We start from the raw sequence: 20,464 nt of genomic DNA, 5'->3' as shown, positions 1-20,464 counted from the left end.
ATCTAAAATACATATTTGTAGCCAGGCATGGTGGTGCACATCTTTAATCCCAGCACTTAGGAGGCAGAGGTAGGAGGATCAAGGTGGGTTTGAGGCTACCCTGAGACTACATAGTGAATTCCAGGTCAGAGCGAGACCCTACCTCAAAAACAACAACAAAAAATTGTTATACTGATCTTTATAAATTAATTACATTTTGTATTTTAAAACATTTTGACAGTTTTTACATACTTTTACTTTTTTAATTTATAATTGTACTTTTTATTTATTTTTAATTTATTTTTTATTGACAACTTCCTTAACTATAGACAATAACCTATAATTCCCTCCTTTCCCCCACTTTCCCCTTTGCAACTCTACTCTCCTTCATACCCTTTCCCCCTCTTAATCAATCTCTTTTATTTTGATGTCATCATCTTTTCCTCCTATTATGATGGTGTTGTATAGGTAGTGTCAGGCAATGGGAGGTCATGGATATCTAGGACTTTTTATATCTGGAGGAGCACATTGTCAGGAGCCCTACCCTTCCTTTTGCTCTTGGTAAGTGTGATAGAGATGGTTTAGTGCTGAGTACTCCTCTGTCACATTTTCTTAGCACTAATGGTGCCTTCTGAATCATTCCAAAGTCACCACCATGTGAAAAGAGAAACTTCTCTAACCAAAAGTGAAAGTAGCATTAATATATGGGTATGAATATTTTGTTTTGTTTTGTTTTGTTTTGTTTTGTTTTTTGAGGTAGGGTCTCACTCTGGTCCAGGCTGACCTGGAATTAACTCTGTAGTCTCAGGGTGGCCTTGAACTCATGGCGATCCTCCTACCTCTGCCTCCCGAGTGCTGGGATTAAAGGCGTGCGCCACCACGCCCGGCTTGGGTATGAATATTAAGGGAAGTGTTTGCCTGTCAGTTTGGTGAGCATAGTATATAAATTTAGCCAGATAACAGCAGGCATTACACCCTTAGGGGTCATGACTACACTTGTCATAGGTTTTCATTATCAGGGATGTATCCCTTCCATGGAGCAGGACTCCAGTCCAATTAGAGAGCAGTTGTTTTCACCCATAACAGAAATGCCACTATTGTACCCATTGGCTCATTTGGCCTGGTTGGCCAAATTTAAGGCATGTAGTATCCACTGTTGAGTATCTGCACTGATGATTTCTCTCTCCCATGGAACTGCATGCAGCGTAGCCTTCTACAGCTTTCTGTCTGCTGGTTTACACAGAAGAGTCAACTCCAGCAGGGTTTCTCAGTTATCTTGCAGCCTTCAGCAATAGGGTCTTACTATCTATTCCTGTTGGGAAACCAAGAGCCTTGGCAGTGGCCTGTAATGTTTTGGTGGTACCACAGTAGTCACTGGCCAAAAACAGAATGGAAGATATCCCATCCCTGGCACTGAATATTTTCTAGTAAAAATGTATGGCTTCTGGTTGTTTTGTTGTCCAAAATAAGTAGGTTTCCATATGACTTATTCATACCCTTTTAGATTTTGATTAGCTGTAAGTGTTTATCAGCTCTAACAGTTTGCTGATAGAGTCTTTAGGGGCCTTTGTGTATAGAATCATCATCTACAAATAATGATAACTTGATGTGTTCCTTTGCAATTTATATTCCTTTTATTTGTGTCTCTTGCCTTGTTGCTATGGCTAACCTTCCAGGACTATATTAAATAAAAGTGGGGACAGTGGACACCCTTATCTTGTTCCTGGTTTTAGTGGAGAACTTTCAGGGGTTTCCCCATTTAGTATTATGTTGGCTGTAGATTTGTCATGAATAGCCTTTATATTATGTTGAGATATGTTCCTTCCATTTCCTGCCTCTGTAGGACTTTTATCATGAAGGATGTTGGATTTTGTCAAATGCTTTTTCTGCACCTAATGAGATGATCATGTGATTTTTTTTGTCCTTCATTCCATTTCTATAATGTATTACACTTACTGATTTGTGTATCTTAAACCATCCCTGCATCTCTAGGAAAAATCCTACTTGGTTGAGGTTAATAATCTTTCTGATATATTCTTGTATTCTGCTTGCCAATATTTTATTGAGAATGTTTGCATCTATGTTCATGAGGGACATTGATCAGTAATTTTCTTTGTTCTATCTTTGTAAGTGATTGGATCTCCATACTTGGTATAAGTCTATTTAAGTGGTTATTCTCATATTGATTTAATTTTGGTAAGTCATATGAATCAAGGAAAACATCCATTTCTTTCAGATTTTCAAACTCGGTGGCGTATATTTTCTTATAGTTTGTCTCTATAATTTTTTAAAATTTCTCTGGTATCTGTTGTAATGGTGCCTTTTTCATCCCTAATTTCATTAACTTGTATCCTTTCTCTCATTATTTAGGTCACATTTGCTAAGAGTTTATCAATCTTATTTATCCTTTCAAAGAACCAACTTTTTGTTTCATTGATTCTTTGGATAGTTTTTTTGGTTTCATTAATTTCTGCCCTAATTTTTATTATTTCTTCCCATTTACTGACTTTTGGTTTGCCTTGTTCTTTTTTTAAGGCCTTAAGGTGAAGCATATAAATTGTTTCCTTGTGTCTTTTCTAATTTATTAAAATAGGCTCTTAAAGCTATAAATTTTTCTCTTTAGATTGTCTTATTGTATCTCTAAGGTTTTGGTATGTTGTGTTCTCATTATCATTTGATTCTGTGAATTTTTTGATTTCCTCAGTGACCCATTCATCATTCAGTAGTGTATTGTTTGGTTTACATAATTTTGTGTGTTGTCTATGGCTTTCTTTTGCTATTCATTTGTAGTTTAATCTCATTGTGATTAGGTATAGTGCAAGGAATTATTTCAATTTTTTTTGTATTTGTTAAGGTTTGCTTAGTGTTGAGATTTGCTAATACATGGTCTATTTTAGAGAATGTTCCATGTGGTGCTGAAAAGAATGTGTATTCTGCAGCATTTGTATGAAATGTTCTATAGATATCTGTTAGGTCTGTTTGTTCTATTACCTCATTTAATCCAGATGATTCTCTGTTTTTGTTTTTGTTTTTTTTTTGGCCCCGGGTGACCTGTCAACAAGTGGGTGTTGAAGTCACCCACTACAACTGTGTTTGGTGTTATCTGTGACTTTAGTTTGTTTGATGAAGTTGGGAGCCCCAATGTTAGATGCATATATGTTTAGGATTGTAATGTCCTGTTGGAGTGTTCCTTTAATCAATATAAACTGACCCTCCTTACCTTTCCTAACTAATGTTCATCTGAGGTCTACTGTGGTGGTTTAATTCAGGTGTTCCCCCATAAACATAGGTGTTTGGAATACTAGGTTCACAGCTGATGGAGATTTGGGAACTAATGCCTCCTGGAGGAAGTGTATTGTTAGGGGTGGGCTTATGGGTATTATAGCCAGTATCCCCTTGCCAGTGTTTGGCACACTACTGTTGCTGTTGTTCACCTTATGTTGTCCAGCAAGGAGTGATGTCCACCCTTTGCTCATCCCATTGTTTTTCCCTGCCATCATGGAGCTTCCCCTCAAGTCTGTAAGCCAATATATGCCCTTTTCCCACAAAAGCTGCTCTTGGTCATGTGATTTCTGCCAGCCATGTGAACCTAACTACAACAGTAATTCCTGTCAGATATTAGAATGCCAAAATGTGCTTGTTTTCTGGAACCATTTGCTTGAAACACCATTTTCCAACCTTTCACCCTAAGATAGTGTCAATCTTTTATGGAAAGGTGAGTTTCTTGGAGGCAACAATTTGAAGGATCCTGCTTTTAATCCAGTCTGCAACCCTGTGTCTTTGGTTGTAGCATTGCAGCCATTGATATTAAGAGTTATTATTGAGACAGAGGTAGGAGGATTGCCATGAGTTTGAGGCCACCCTGAGACTCCAGAGTAAATTCCAGGTCAGCCTGGGCTAGAGTGAGACCCTACCTCAAAAAAAAAAAAAAGTTATTATTAAAAGGTGTGTATTTATTTTTACTATTTTTCTTGTTTTGTAGTTCTGGTTTTACCTTTACTCTCTTGTATTATTAACTAGTATTTGAGTACGGTTTGTTTTTTCCAGGTGCCTTGTGTGTGTGCTTTTCTTTCTCTTCAGCATAGAGAATCATCTCAAGTATTTTCTGTAGAGCTGGTTTGGTCCCCATACATAGCCTCCTTTTGTTGTGGAATGTCATTATTTCTCCATCTATTTGAATAGGTAGCTTTGCAGGATAAAGTAGCCATGGTTGAGAGTTGTTATCTTTCAGAACTTGGAATAAATCATTCTGAGCCCTTCTTGCTTTTAAATATTGTGTTGAGTAATCTGCTGTGATCCTGATGGGCTTGCCTTTGTATGTGACTTGATTTTCATCTCTAATTGCTTTCAATATATTTTCTTTGGTTTCTGTGTTTTGTCGTTTAATTATAGTATGACAGTGAGAGGTTCTTTCCTGCTCTTGTCTGTTTGGCATTCTGTAGACTTCCTACATCTGTATTAGCATCACTTTCCCTACTTGAGGGAAGTTTTCTTCTATGATTTTGTTGAAAATACCTGTTATACCTTTAGAGTGAAATTCTTCTACTATGCCCTGAATTCTTGTCTTTCATCTCTTCATAGTGTCCATTGATACCTTCCTATTAGTTTGTCCTTCTCTTTGTTGGACTGTATTAGACCTGCCACCTGGTCTTCTAGTTTAGATATTGTGTTCTCTCCTTAATCCATTCTACTCTTGAGAATTTCTGCACAGTTTTCTATTTGACTTAGTCTGTTTTTCATTTCTAGTATTTCTGATTGGCATTTTTGCATTATTTCTATTTCTTTACTCATATTTAGTTGGTTTTCTGTGTTATCTTGGTTATCCCTTCAGGACTTGGTTTTCTTCTTTGAATCCTTTGATTTCTTTGAACATAGATATAATCCTTTTTTAGAAATCTTTGTCAGACATTTCATCTAAAGCAATTTCTTGGGAGGTCATTTCTGATGGGTTTATAATTTTTGGTGGCCTGCATTACCTTGATTTTGTTGTGTGTGTTCCTTGTATTATAATGTAGAAATATTTGCATCTTGACTTAATTTGGTGTTTGGGTTTTCTAATTATCTGCAGTGTTCTTAGCCGTGTAAATCTGACTTTATATATATTCAGTGTAAGAGTTTAAGGTGTCAGGTGTAGCTTTTGTACTCCAACAGAACCAGCAGAGGTAACCGTAGGTGTTGAGTTTGCCTGCTATTCAAGTATTGTAGTAGACTGGGTGAAACAAGTTATTGGAAAATTCTGAAATTCAACTGAATAATATAGATATTCAGTCAAAACCAGCACAGATATTTACACAGTTGTGGGGATTAAACTATACAGGTAATCTAGTAAAGCCAAAGTCCCTAAAGGTGAGTGTTTCCCCACACCCTTAATCCTGACAGGTAGGAGGCTGTTGATTTCTAGACTGATATGGGTTCCTTGTCTGCCTGGGGCCTTTCAGTCCTTGCCCCCAATAATGACCAAAGAAAAAGACAAAGGAAACAATAGTCAACACCAAAATACAGCTTGAAAAGGGTAAAGCCAACTAAGAATGTTTCATTCAAATGTAATACATAACCTTTCCTGACATGGAAAGAGAGATTAGCACTTCCAGTGCGGACATATGTATCTGGCTCTGTATAAGTACACCTTGTTACCTTTGTAAGGTTTCCAATTTCATCAATGCTGAGTGCCCACCCTGATTTCTCTTGGTGCCAGGCAGCCAGGGGTGAAAGAGTTCTCTGGATGGTCATGACCTGATGGGGGATGGGAGACTTTTCAGTGTGCCTAAAACTGTATCTCAGTTGCTCACCTGGTCCTATCTGTATTCTTCTTCAGCAGCTGCTCAGTTGGTCTCTGCTGTTCTCTTTCAGGTTTCTCATCTTTGTGAGGAGGCTGATGTGAGTGGAAAATTCCCTCACTTTGTTTCTGCTCTGTGCCAGCCGGAGGGGGGGGGGGGTGCATTTCAGGTGCTGGTGCCTCCACAGGATTCTAGCCAGTTATCTTCTTTCTGGAAGATCTTGGTCTCTCTTGCTTCTCTGCTGTAGTTGATAATAACTTACACATCTTCACTTTTCAGTTGAAAAGGGTATTTTGTTGTGTTTCTGTTTGTTTCCCTCCCTAGGCTGCTTTGGTGTGGCTAGTATGCCATCTTGTTCAGAAATCCTATAATTACTTGTATTATTTAAGAAGTAAGTACTATACACAATGCTTGATTTAAACTGCTTACTTCTGAGTCACACACACACACACGCTAGATTCTCAAAAGGAATTTTCAGCAAGATTTATTTAGGAGTTAGAATTTTTAATTGTCATAGACCAATATGTTTAGATATATTTATTAATTTTTTGTTTATTTTTATTTATTTATTTGAAAGTGAAAGACAGAAAGAGGGAGAGAGAATGGGCGTGCCAGGGCCTCCAGCCGCTGCAAAGGAACTCCAAACGCATGTGCTCCCAGCTAATGTGGGTCCTGGGGAAACAAGCCTCAAACCAGGGCCTTAGGCTTCACAAGCAAGTGCTTAACTGCCAAGCCATCTCTCCAGCCCATGTTTAGATATTTTAAACTGTTTACATTAACAGTGTGATTTTACTACTTTGTCCCAAATATCCACTGTGTTCCTAAACTTCTATGAAAAACTAACAATATAGAGATTTTCAAAATCGTTGAAAGTATAGGGCATGGTTGCACATGTTTGTATTTCCCAGTACTCTGGAGGCTGATGTAGGAGGATTAGTATGAGTTCAAGTTCATTTTGGTCTACAAAGTTAATTCCAGATCAGCCTGAGCTTGAGTGAGATCCTGCCTCAAAAATATCAGAAGAAATGACTTATATGTTAAAGTGCATATGATATGTCATGGAAAACACAACATTTAGCATTTGCGTTTCCCTTAGCATGACTAAACTGTATACAACTTTTGTAACTACAGGTCTCTGGCTTTCTTTGTGTTAGAGCACATGCTATAGTAAACATGCAATTGTAAGTTGCTTTTCTGCTACTTTGAGAAATAACTCTTCTTCCAATCTCTTTCCAGTTTTGCAATCCAAAAATACCTTTCCCTAACACCTGGGATTATACTTTTAATAATTAATAATAAAAAAGTAAGAGACTCTGTATGCTCCAGATCTTATGTGAGTCTAGGATCCTAATTTCCATGAGTATCAATTAACAAACATAAATGGCCTAATCACATTCTTCTTCCAGCTTCCCTGCCTTTAATGTACTCTAGCACTTGTCTACTCTAGTTGCCCCAGCCTCAACCTCCCAACCTGCATTCCACCCCTCTCCCTGTTTAAAAAGAAAGTTAAGGGCTGGAGAGATGGCTTAGCGGTTAAGTGCTTGCCCGTGAAGCCTAAGGACCCCGGTTCGAGGCTCGGTTCCCCAGGTCCCACGTTAGCCAGATGCACAAGGGGGCGCACGCGTCTGGAGTTCATTTACAGAGGCTGGAAGCCCTGGCGCGCCCATTCTCTCTTTCTCCCTCTATCTGTCTTTCTCTCTGTGTCTGTCTCTCTCAAATAAATAAATAAAATAAAAAAATTTTTTTTAAAAAAAAAGAAAGTTAAGGTCTCTGCACTCTTGTAATAAACTTGGCTCCTATTTTAATAGTCCTTAATAAACTCTTCTTTGCTTATTTGACTCAAAATAGCAATATTTATTTACCAGTAGCAACAAATTCTTCCTCCATTGGGTTAAAAATAGTAGAACTAATAATAGAACTTTTATGGCATATAAAAATCTTTGGCATGATATATTAACACTTAGTTCGTCACATGTTCAATTCACTTTTGGTTTGTTTGTTTGGTTTTTCCAGGTAGGGTCTCACTCTAGCCCAGGCTTACCTGGAATTCACTATGTAGTCTCAGGGTGGCCTTGAAGTCATAGCAATCCTCCTACCTCTGCCCTATGTTTTGGGATTAAAGACCTGCACCACCACACCTGGCTCAATACACTTTTTAGATCACAGTAATAGTTGCATTTTTTTCTATTCTCTTTTTTTATTATATAATTTTTATTTTTCTATTATATATTTTGTATGGATACATCATGTGTTATACCCTCTTTTCCTCGACCCTGGCCCCATTCCACTAGGGACTCTCCTCAGAGGGGTTGCAGGTATTCCCCATGGGGTTATGGGTTATGCATTGTGGTAGCAGCAGTCAGTTCTGGGGGGAAGGCAATGCCTGTGGGCATGATGTCTCAACCTATGGCACTTACAATCTTTCTGTCCCCTCTTCTGCAAAATTCCCTGAGCTGTGGTTCGTGTGTTTTAAGTCTACTTCAGTGATGAACTCTTAGAAGCCTCTAGTTCTTTGCTTTAGTAAGTGTAGACTCTCCTCGGGGTCTGTGTTCACCCTGGTGCTGATTGTCAGATTCACCATGGAAGCAACACTCTTGTTCTCCCCAGTTACTCTTTCGTTTCAGCTGTGGCTTGCCTGAAGTGTGAGGGGTAGTTTATCTCTTTGAGTCTCGCTACCTTCTGAAAAAGAAAAACAGATTTCTGCCCTGTGTGTGCACCCTCTGGAGTAGGGCATCTGGGAGTTGGGGACCCAGGAGCTATTCAGTCAGGAAGGCTGAGCAAGGGGACTGCTTTCATAGCAAGCTGGCAGGGTCCAGGCCGCCCCAAGCCAGCCAAAGGGGAACCAGGAAGCTGGGGGGTGGGAAGGAACTCTTTGATTATTCATTTCTATACTGCGGTTATAGGGAGCTGAATCATATCTTGCATTTAAAACCATTACAAATGACAATTTTTAATCTGCCTTTTCATATAAGCAGGGGTTCTTTATTCTGGTACATGTTACAGTTTCTTGATTTTTAATATTTGAAGTTTATCTTTTTCTTTTTAATCTTTTAGAATTGATGCAACCTTTTATTATCAATTTTCAGTTGAATAGGCTAACAAAAACACATGGTTAAAAAAAAAACACTAAAATACACAAAGTTGTATGGATAGCTATTGTTCTAAAATTTCACATCAAAAGTAAGTTATGGAATTTTAGTCACATTCCATGGGAAGTAGCAGAGACTCTTATATTGTGATTTCTGCCCACAATTCACAGCCTTTAATTATATAATTTAAAAATCTCTTAAATTCCAATAGATTTTTTTTTTTCATTTTATTTGGTGACAAAGACTAAGCTTCAACTTAGATAAGGTTTTAGTTTGTCTCAATGCAAATGTCTATATGGGTTGCTTATGAAATGCTATGTTGGTATGATTTCCAGAGCAAATACGTAAGTTGATTAGCTTATGAAGAAAGTTTAATTTGACTAGTAGTTTTGAGGCATTAATGGGTGAAGAAACTTGCAAGAAGTCACAGAATTAGTAAACAGCAAACCAAGAAAAATCCAAACTATTGAGCTTATGCTGTTATACTATACTACATATTTTATAACTGCATGCTTATAATTCTAAATTACTGAGAAAAGTTTTACAGTTATGAGCTTTGAACATGGATGCTTGTGATCTCTTAATAGATTTTTGGCTACTTATGGTACAGAACTCTTGCAGTCCATCAAATTATACTAGACATTTGTGTGATATTGTACTTTGTTCACGCACATGTGTGTGTTACCCAGTTTTATTCTCCTTTTTAAAAAAGGATTTTATTTATTATTTACTTGAGAGAAAGAGAGGCAGATAGAGAGAAAGAGAGAATAGGTGTGTCAGTGCCTTTAGCCACTGCAAACGAACTCCAGACACATGTACCCCCTTATGCATCTGGCTTACATGGGTCCTGGGGAATCGAACCAGGGTCCTTAGGTTCCACAAACACACACCTTAACCGCTAAGCCATTTCACCACCCCTTATTCCCCTTTTAAAGAATTTTTAAATTATTTGTTTGTGAACAGAGGGAGAGACAGAGAATAGGTGTTGCAGTGCCTCTTTGTGCTACAAATGAACTCAAGGTGCATGCACCATTTAGTGTATCTGGTGAGTACTAGAAAATTGAACTGGGCTGGCGGGCTTTGCAAGCAAATGACTTTAACCGCTGAGCCATCCCCCCATCCCTATACTCTGTCTTAAAATAGTCTCTTTTGGTTTAGTTGATTTCTATTATTTAATAAGATATATTCATTATTGTTGTAAGAGATGCATTACATGCTGATAACTTCAGATTTTACCCTTTGGCTTTATATTCATTTATTTATTGTTTATTAGAGGGGGGGGAGGCATACCAGGGCATCTAGTCCCTGTAAATGAATTCTTGATGTATGTGCCAGCATGTGCATCTGGCTTTATTTGGGCTCTAGGGAATCAAACTTGGGTCTTTAGTCTTCACAGGTAAGTGCCTTAACTGCTAAACCATATCCAGCCCTGCCCCCCATTAGCTTTAGAACATAGCCATAAGATGTGATGTTACATTATTAACAAATCAAAAGTTCTATTTATTATTAGAAAAACCTATTATGAACTATCTAAAGACAAATACTAAAGTTAGTTTATATTATTGATATAGCTTTGGTAACATACTGAATAAAGTGCTTATGTGGTATTATTTTAGTATTTGCTCTTATACATATTGAAAATTAATATGTTCCTAAATTTTAATTGGATGCTACCTTTTCAGAGATCAACAAAGTTAATAATGAAGAAATTAATAAGATTTTATGAGATCCCAAAGGATGAGTTAAGTTAAGCTGAGTTTTGCCACAAAATACTTAGCAATATTGTCTTACAAATGAATAAAAATTTACCAGGAAAAACAAGCTATATGGAAGAAAACAGTGAGACATTAAAAAACATGAAACAGGGAAAATGAACTTAAGATAGTTTGGTCCTAGTTTTCTATACAAGAATGAGGAAGATAGGCTTTAATGCCAGTACAGTAAGTTACTCTCGAAACATTTTTGTTGTGTCAAATACACTAGAAAGTGTTGTGAAAGGTTTTGGGAGATTGAAAGATGAGAAAGATTCAGAGCCTTGTATGATGTTGACTTTCAATATTAGTCCTTAAATGGTATATTTAGTATTGTGCAGGCCACATGAAACATTTTGGATTTTCTTTTCCAGTATTTTAGAAGTAGAAAGTTGTACTTAAGAATTTAGTGAATCGGTGAGGCTTTGTTATCAGAGGTCTGATAGTAAAAACAATTTTGTTTTAATTACATTAGAGTAGTCAACCAAAATAATATATCTAAATAACTAGATGTTGTGGTCATTGCTTAGTGAGCAGTAGAAATGAAGAACGAAGGTTCAAATTATATACTTAGTGCTAGATTTTATTTGGAACATTTCCTTTGTGAATGTATTTTCTGCTAGAACTTCCTGAGGTCAGAAGATATATCCTTTGTTCCTTGTCATATTGTTCTTTTTTGTCCTGACTTTTTTTGGGGGGGGGGGGAGAGGGAGGAGACAGGAGTTGAGAGAATGTTGCCCTGGCCCCTGACTCACTCTCTACCACAGCCTCACAGATGCTGAGATTATGAATGTATGCCACTGTTTCTCATTGGTTGCTCTTGTCCTTTAGTTTTGTGAGTTCTTTATATATTCTAGATTATTTTCTTTTATTAAATATTTTATTTATTTATTTCACACAGAGAGAGAGAGAGAATGGGTGCTCCAGGGCCTCCAGCCACTGCAAACAAACTACAGATGCATGCACCCCCTTGTGCATCTTGCTAACATGAGTTCTGGGGAATTGAACCTGGGTCCTTTGGCTTTGCAGGCAAATGCCTTAACCACTACTAAGCTATCCCTCCAGCCCTATTCTAGATAATTTTCTTTCACTATGTAGCCAAAAATATTTTTCCCTCTTCTGTGCCCTGTCTCTTGGTTATCTATTTCCTTTGCTTTACAGAAGGAACTACCTTCTGTAGTGTTTAAATGGAATTTTCTGTGTGTGTCTATTAAGTCCATTTGGTCTATATCTTTAAGTCCAGCATGGTTTTGTTGTTTTGTTTTGTGTTTTTCTGATAGGATGACCTGTCAGCTGGTAATAGTGGGATATGGGGCTGGAGAAATGGCTTAGTACTTTAAGGCGATTGTCTGCAAAGCCAAAGGACCCAGGTTCGACTCTCCAGGACCCACCTAAGCCAGATGCACAAGGGGACCCACGGATCTTGAGTTCGTTTGCAGTGCCTGGAGGCCCTGGCATACCCATCCCCTCCCTCCCTCTCTCTCTCACTTTCCCTATTTCTGTCTCTTTCTCTAATAAATAAATAAATTTAAAACAAAGAGTGGGGTGTGGAAGTTACCAGTGTGCTGGAGTTACTCTGTGACTTGACATCTAGTAGTATTTGTTTAACCTAATTGGGTGCACCCACATTTATTGTGCATATATTTAGAAGTGTCTTATCCTCATGCTGGATTGTTATCTTACTAAAACATATTTTATTCATTTATTTATGAGAGAGAGACTGGTAGATAGAAAGAGAGAATGGACACACTGGGGCCTCTAGGCACTTCCTACAAACTCCAGCACATGTGCTCCCCTGTGCGTGTGGCTTACATGGGTCCTGAGGACTCAAACCCGGGCCCTTAGGCTTCACAGGCAAATGCCATAACCACTAAGCCATTTCCCCAGTCCCCTGGATTGTTCTCTTCATCAGTATCTTCTATATCTGTCACCGGTTTCGTTTTGAAGTCTATCCTGTCAGATAGAACAGAACAGTGATACCTGCTTGCTTCCTAACTCCATTCCCTTATGATACCATTGTTTATCCTTTAACACTAAAGTAGTGTCTATCTTTTGTTATGATATATGTGTTTTGGAGGCATCCAAAAGGTGAATCCTGCTGCTTAATCTGATCTTGTCTGGGTACTTTTATTGGAGAATTTAGATGATGATTATTTAATTATTGAAAAATGCCTATTAAATCCTGTCATTTTGTTGACTTTTAATATTTGGTGTTTTCTTATTTTAAATATTTATGTTTATTTTATAAGGAGTGTGCCAGGGCCTCTTGCCACTGCAAATGAACTTGAGATGCATGTCCCACTTTGTGCATCTCATTTTACATGGGTACTGGTGAATCATACCGAGGCTTGGCAGGCTTTGCAAGCAAGCATCTTTAACACCTGAGTTATCTTTTTTTTAAATTTTATTTATTTATTTATTTATTTATTTATTTATTTATTTATTTATTTATTTATTTATTTATTTGAGAGAGACAGACACAGAGAGAAAGACAGATAGAGGGAGAGAGAGAGAATGGGCGCGCCAGGGCTTCCAGCCTCTGCAAACGAACTCCAGACGCGTGCGCCCCTTTGTGCATCTGGCTAACGTGGGACCTGGGGAACCGAGCCTCGAACCGGGGTCCTTAGGTTTCACAGGCAAGCGCTTAACCGCTAAGCCATCTCTCCAGCCCACCTGAGTTATCTTGCCAGCCCTGTTTGGTGCTTTTCTATTCCTTTCTTGCTTAACTACTGCTCTAGCATGGTTTATTCTTTCCCATGTCATGGATATATTTGACTCAGAAGTGTTTGTGCATATGTTTTTTTTAAACTTTTTGTTGACAATTTCTGTAAATATAGACAATATAAGATGATTATAATTTTTTCCTACCACCCTTCCCATTTCCCCTCCACTGAGTCTTTCTCTTTTTTCCAACTAGGCTCTTTTCTCTATTGATGTCATATATTTTTTTTTCATCCTTTCACTCAGGTTTTATGTAGGTAGTATCAGTCATGAATATTATGACCCCCCCCCCCTTTTTTCTGGAAGACAAGTATTTCAAAAGCACTCCTTCCCTTTTGGCTTCTACATTCTTTCTTCCTTCTTCCTCCTCTTCCACAGTGTCTTTGAACCTTGGAGGATGTAGAGATACATGTCTTACTTAGTGGTACTGTACACTATAGTCATTTCTTAACGACTTGGTGAAGTTAATGTGTAGTTTCTTTCAAGGTAGGGTCTCACTTTAGTCCTGGATAACCTGGAATTCACTGTATTCCCAGGCTGACCTTAAACTCCTCTAACCACTGCCTACCCCCCACCCCCTAGGTACAGGGATTTTACAAAAAAGTCTTTACCACCATTTCCAGCTTTGGGGAATTTTGAGTCTCCTCAATGGTTACTGCCATATGAAAAGGAAACTTACTTAACCAAAAGTGAGAATAGCCTTAATATATGTGGGTGAAACGTAACTATTTAGAGGAGAGTTTGATTGGCATAATTATTTAGCCAAACAACAGCAGTACTTTCCTCCCTAGAGATTAACCCCCCTCCCCCACAAAGCCTTGGGTTTTGATTAAGTTTTCAGTACCAGTCTTGAATTCTCCTCCATGCAATAGACCTCTAATTCAAGCAGAGAGCATTTGCTTTCCCCCATAACAGACATTGTACCATTACACCATTTCACACACTTGGCTACTCAAAAAGTTTTCAGGGTCCACTCTTGGTTAAGGCGATTGATGACATTTCTCTTAACAGGCTTGCATAGCTCTTTTCTGCTTTCTGACAGCTAGTCAGCAGAGAGGAGGTGTCCAACCCAGCTGCTGCTTGATTTCTCAGTGACCTGCAGCCCTGGCATGTTGTATTCTCAGCAAAAGCTGAGCATCTAGTTAGGGTGGGCAAGGAGCCATGGCAATAGCCTGTAGCATTTCGCAAGCATTAGGGGCTTCCTTGACCAACATCTCACTGGAAAATATCCCACCACTGGCATTGGAATTTTCTTCTAATACCCTGTGGCTTCTGAGCACAGCATTATCTACCCACCCATGGTACTTCTGCTGAAACTCTGTCTTCAATAAAAAAGTTTTTATTTTTATTTATTTACTAGAGATGGAGGGAGGGAGAAAGAAAATGAGAATGGGCACACCATGACCTCTAGCCACTGCAAACAAACTCCAGATCAGGCACATGTGCCACCTTGTGCTTCTGGCTTACTTGGGACCTGGAAAATCAAACCTGGGTCCTTAGGTTTTGCAGGCAAGTTCCTTAACCACTAAGCCATCTCTCCAGCCCAGAAACTCTCTCATCTTTAACATATATATTATTTGGCTGTGAAGAATTACATTTCCATATGACTTATTTATAACATTTTAATTTTTTATTTTATATTTTTATTTATTCATTTGAGAGAGAGAATAGGCATGCTGGCCTATAGCAATTGCAAACAAACTCCAGACACATATAAATCTGGCTTGTGTGAGTACTGGTGAATCAAACCCAGATTCTTAGGCATTGCAGGCAAGTATCTTGACTAGTAAGCCATTTCTCAAACCCACATCATTAATTTTGGTTAACCTTTCTCCAACCCCTCTCCTCTTCTACCTGCGTCCCTGAACCGATTTAGACCATTCCATGCCCAGTATTATGCCCCACTACTTACATATCTACTATACTCTACCTTTTAGCCCTCCTCTCTGCTCCCTTCCTCATGGCCCCTTTCTAGTTCCCTGGCCTCTAGTACGGACTCTTCCTCCTACTCACATGCAAATCTAAACATGTGAAGCTAGGATCCACATAGGAGAGGGAATATATGGTATTTGATTTTCTGAGCCTGGGATACCTCACTTCCTATAATCTTTTTCAGACCCATGTATTTATCTCCAAATTTTATAATCTTATTTTTCTTTATAACTTTATGAAATATTATTTTATAAATGTACCACATCCTCATTATCTACTCATCAGTTGATGGGCATCTAGTTGGTTTTCATTCCTAGTGACTGTAAATAAACTAGCATTAAACATGGCTAAGAAGTATCTCTGTAGTAATGTGTAGTGTCCTTAGGCTACATGCCAAAGTAGTATAGCTGGGTCATATAGTAAGTCTATTTTTAGCTGTTTCAGGAACCTCCACATTGATTTCCACAATGTCTGTATCAGCTTACATTCTCACCAGCAATGGAGAAGGATCCCTCTTTTCCCATACCCTCACCAGGATTTATTGGCATTTGATTTCTTGACAGGAGTGAAATGGAATTTTATTTTATTTTAAATATATTTTATTTATTTATTTGAGAAAGAAAGAGGCAGAGGGAGAGAGAGACAGACAGAGAATGGGCATGCCAGGGCCTCCAGCCACTGCAAATGAACTCCAGATGAATGTGCCCCTTGTGCACCTGGATTACATGGGTCCTGGAGAGTTAAACTGGGATTCTTTGGCTTTGCAGGCAAATGTCTTAACCGCTAAGCCATCTCTTCAGCCCTGAAATGGAATTTTTAAGTAGTTGTAATTTCCATTTCATTGATGGCTGAGGTTATATATACATGTTTTTAGATGTTTTTGGGCCATTTGTAATTCTTCTTTTGAAAATTATCTATTTCATTCTATAGCTCGTGTTTTGTTTGAGTTATTTTATTATATTTAGGGTTTTTTTTTTAATTCTTTGTATATCCTTGGTATTAATCCTCTATCAGATGCATAGCTAGCAAAGGTTTTCTATTATGTAGGTTGCCTCTTTGTTTCATTCAGAGTCCTTCGCTGTACAGAAGCTTTTAAAGAAGGATTTTATTTATTTATTTATTTGTAAGCAGGGAGAGTGAGAGATTGGAAATGGGTACACTAGGGCCTCTTGCCAGGTCAAACTCTAGATGCACGTGTATCTTTGTGCATCTGGCTTTATGTGGGTTCTGGGGGGTCAAATCTGGGCTAGCAGGGTTTCCAAGCAAATGCCTTTTTACTTCTGAGCTATCTCCCAGTCCTGCAAAAGCTTTATAATTTCATGACAACCCAATGGTTGATTCACTTCCTGAATGACTGGGGTTCTATTCAGAATGTCTTTGCCTATGAGTTTATGTTGAAATATTTCCCGTCTTTTCCTCTACCAGTTTCAGTATGATGTCAGACTCTGATTGATTTGGAGTCAATTCTTGTACATGGAGAAGTCGAGGATCTATTTTCATCATTCTACATAAAGATACCCAGTTTTTCCAGCACCATTTGTTAGAGACTTTTTTCAGTGAATATTTTTGGTACTTATGTCAAAAATCAGATGGCTCTATCTCCCTGGGTTAACATTGGAATCCTCTATTCTGTTCTGTTAGTCTACATATCTGGTTTTTGTGCTAGTATCATACTGGTTTTGTTATTATAGTTCTGTAATATATATTATTTTGAATTTTAAAAAGATTTTTATTTATTTTTAAGCAGAGAGAAAGGGGGGTTGTTCCAGAGCCTTGAGTTGCTCCAAAAGAACTCTAGGAGCATTTACCACTGTGCATCTGTGTTTACATGGATACTAGAGCTGGATCTTTAGGTTCTGTAGGCTGAGCCATCTCCTGCCCCTCTGTAATATATCTTAAAATCAGATATGGTAATACTGTCACCCTTATTTTTGTTGCTCTGAATTGCTTTGCCTATTCAAGGTTTTTAGGTTTTGTTTTGTTTTTGTGTTTCCAAATTACTTTTGGAATTAGCTTTCCTATTTTCATGAAGAATGTCATTATAATTTTGATGGTGATTATATTAAATCTGTAGATTGCTTTTGGGAAGATGACCATTTTTACAATATTGATACTTCCAATCAGTGAACATAGGATGTTATTCCCCTTCTTGATGTCTTCTGCAGTTTCTCTTGAATGTTTCAAAATTTTCATAGTAGAGTTCCTTCAATTTGTTAGGTTTATACCATTTTGAGGGGCAGTTGTGAATGAGTTTATTTATCTTGATTTCATTTTCAGCGCATTTGTTATTGGTATATAGGCAGGTCACTGATTTACCTATGTTAATTTTGTATACTGTTAATTTGTTGAGAGTACTTCTGACAGTTTGCTAGTAGAGTTTTTTGGGTCCCTCATTTACAGAATCATATTATCTGCAAATAATGATAATTTGATTTCTTCCTTTACTATTTTTATCCCTTTTATTTGTGTCCTTGTCTAATTGCAGTCAATAAGACTTCCAAAACTATTAAGTAAAAATGGGAAAAGTCGACAACGATGTCTTTCTTATTCCTGGTTATACTGGAAATGTTTTGAGGTTGTCCCCATTTAGTGTAATCTTACCTATACTATAGGTTTGCCATAAATAGCCTTCATTATATTGTAATATGTTCCCAGCTTCCTTAGGACTTTTATCATTAAGGGATGTTGGATTTTTGTCAAATGCCTTTTCTGCATCTATTGTTATGATCATGTGATTCCTGTCTTTGAGTTCATTTGGTTGGTGTATTATGTTGGTTATGATTATGTTGAACCATCCCTGCATCTCTGGAATAAAACCCATTTTATTAGGATGAATGATCTTTTGGGTATGTTTCCATATTCTGGTTACCAGTATTTTGTTAAGAATATTTGAATTTATGGTCATGAGGAAGATTGCTCTATAGTTTTCATTTTTTGTTATCTCTTCATTTTTGGTATTAGAGTATTGCTGTGCTCATAAAAGGAATTTGATAATTGTTCCTTCCTTTTCTGTTTTATGTAGTAGTTTGAGATGCAGTGCTATTAGTTCTGTAAAGGCCTGACAAAATTCACCATTGACTCCATCTGGGCCTGGACTTTTTCAGTTTGCAGATTTATTTTTATTTATTATTTGTTTGAGAGAAAGATACAGGCGGGGCAGGGGGAATGGGTGTTCCAGGGCCTCTAGCCACTGTAACAAACTCCAGGCACATGAACCCCCTTGTGCATCTGGCTTCCATGGGTCCTAGGGAATCCCAACCATGGTCCTTAGGCTTTGCAGGCAAATATACCTTAATGGCTAAGCCATTTTTCTCGCCCTGGAGGTTTTTTGTTTTGTTTTGGTTTGGTTTGGTTTTGGTTTGTTATTGTTGTTGGTTTTTGTTGTTGTTGTTGTTTTTGAGGTAAGGGCTCACTCTAGCTGAGGCTGACCTGGAATTCACTATGTAATCTTAGGGTGTCCTCAAACTCACGGCGATCCTCCTACCTCTGCCTCCGAAGTGCTGGAACTAAAGGTGTGCGCCACCACACCCGACTCCTAGAGGGTTTTTTTTTTTTTAATAACTGCTTTGATCTTATTGTTTGTTATAGGCCTGTTGAAATGGTTTATCTCATCTTCTTTAATCTTGGTATATCATATATATCTAGAATTCATTCTGAGTTTCATTGGAATCTGTTGTAATACTACCCTTTTCATGTCTAATTTTATTAATTTGTGTCTCTTTTTTATTCACCTATACTGCACATTTATCAATCTTGGTGGGTTGGGGGTTGTTTCATTAATTTCTGGCTGATTTTTGTTACTTTTTGGGTTTTCGAGGTAGGGTTTCACTCTAGTCCAGGCTGACCTGGAACTCACTATGTAGCCTTGAACTCATAGTGATCCTCTTACCTTTGCCTCTTAAGTGCTGGGGTTAAAGGTGTGTGCCACCACGCCTGGCTTGATTTTTGTTATTTCTTTGCGCCTAGTCATTTCTGCTTTTCTTCTACTCTTCTCCCAAGGCCTTAGTATAGCATTAAGTTACTTATTGGTGACTTCTCTAATTTTTCAGTATAAGTTCTTACTATAAATTTCCCTCTTAGGAATGCCTTCATTATATTTCATTGTTTTTGGTATTTTGTATTTTAATTATCATTCCGTAATGTATTGTTTAATTTCCATGGGTTTTTATATGTTGTATGGTCTTTCTTGCTGTTGATTTGTAATTTAATACCATTGTTATGAGACAGAGTATAAGGAATCTTTTCAGTTTTCCTGTATTTGTTAAGATTTGCTTTGTGTTGGGCTGGATGGATGACTTAGCAGTTAAGGCATTAGCCTGCAAAGCCAAAGGACCCAGGTTTGATTCCCCAGGACCCACATTAGCCAGATGTACAAGGGGACACACACATCTGGAGTTCATTTGCAATGGCTGGACACCCTGGCATGCCCATTCATATTCATATTCTCTCTCTCTCTTCCTCTTTCTCTATCAAATAAATAAATAAAAATAAAATGTTTTTATAAAAGATTTGCTTTCCATCTTAATAAATGGACTATGTTAGAGAAAGTTCCATCTACTCTTTGAATATGCAGTTTACAGCATTTGGTTGGAATGATCAGTAGGTGTGTGTTAAGTCTATTTGCTCTATACTGTCATTTAATCCACATGCTTTTCTGGGGTTTGTTTGTTTGTTTATTTGTTTGTTTTGCAAAGATAGCCTGTTAGTTGATGAGAGCAGGGTAATGATCTTGCCCCTACTTTTGCCTTTTGGGAAATCTGTGACTTTATGTTTTAAGAGTGTTTATTTAATGAAATTGGGCACACCCATATTTTGTGTATATATATATTTAAAAATTGTAATGTCTTCCTGTTAGATTGTTCTTTATTCAATATAAAGTGACCTTCTTTATCTCACAACTAATGTTAATTTGCAGGCAAGCTCCTTTAGCCACTGAGCTATCTCCTCAGCCCTATTAATGTTGAAGTCTATCCTATCAGATATTAGAACCATTATAATTGCTTGCTCCCTAGACCCATTTGCTTCATATGCCATGTTACATCATTTCACCCTATGGTATTGTGTGGCTTTTAAGGAGAAGTGAGTTTTTTGGAGGCAACAAACAGAAGAATTATACTTTTTAATTCAGTCTTCAGGTTGGAGTCGTTTGGTTGGGATATTGAGACCATTGATAATAAATTTAGTATTGAAATGTGTGTATTTATGGCTGCCATTC

At 37.7% G+C, this 20,464-nt stretch overlaps 1 protein-coding gene across 1 annotated transcript in view; it reads left to right on the top strand.

Moving 5' to 3' along the window:
• Positions 1 to 20,464, top strand: part of Stag1 (stromal antigen 1) — a 476,250-nt gene that overhangs the window by 255,827 nt on the left and 199,959 nt on the right. The gene's annotated exons all lie outside the window — the stretch shown is intronic.

This window comes from Jaculus jaculus, chromosome 17 (assembly GCF_020740685.1).
Source record: "Jaculus jaculus isolate mJacJac1 chromosome 17, mJacJac1.mat.Y.cur, whole genome shotgun sequence".
NCBI lineage: Eukaryota > Metazoa > Chordata > Mammalia > Rodentia > Dipodidae > Jaculus > Jaculus jaculus.
This window is presented reverse-complemented; position numbering and strand designations above follow the sequence as displayed.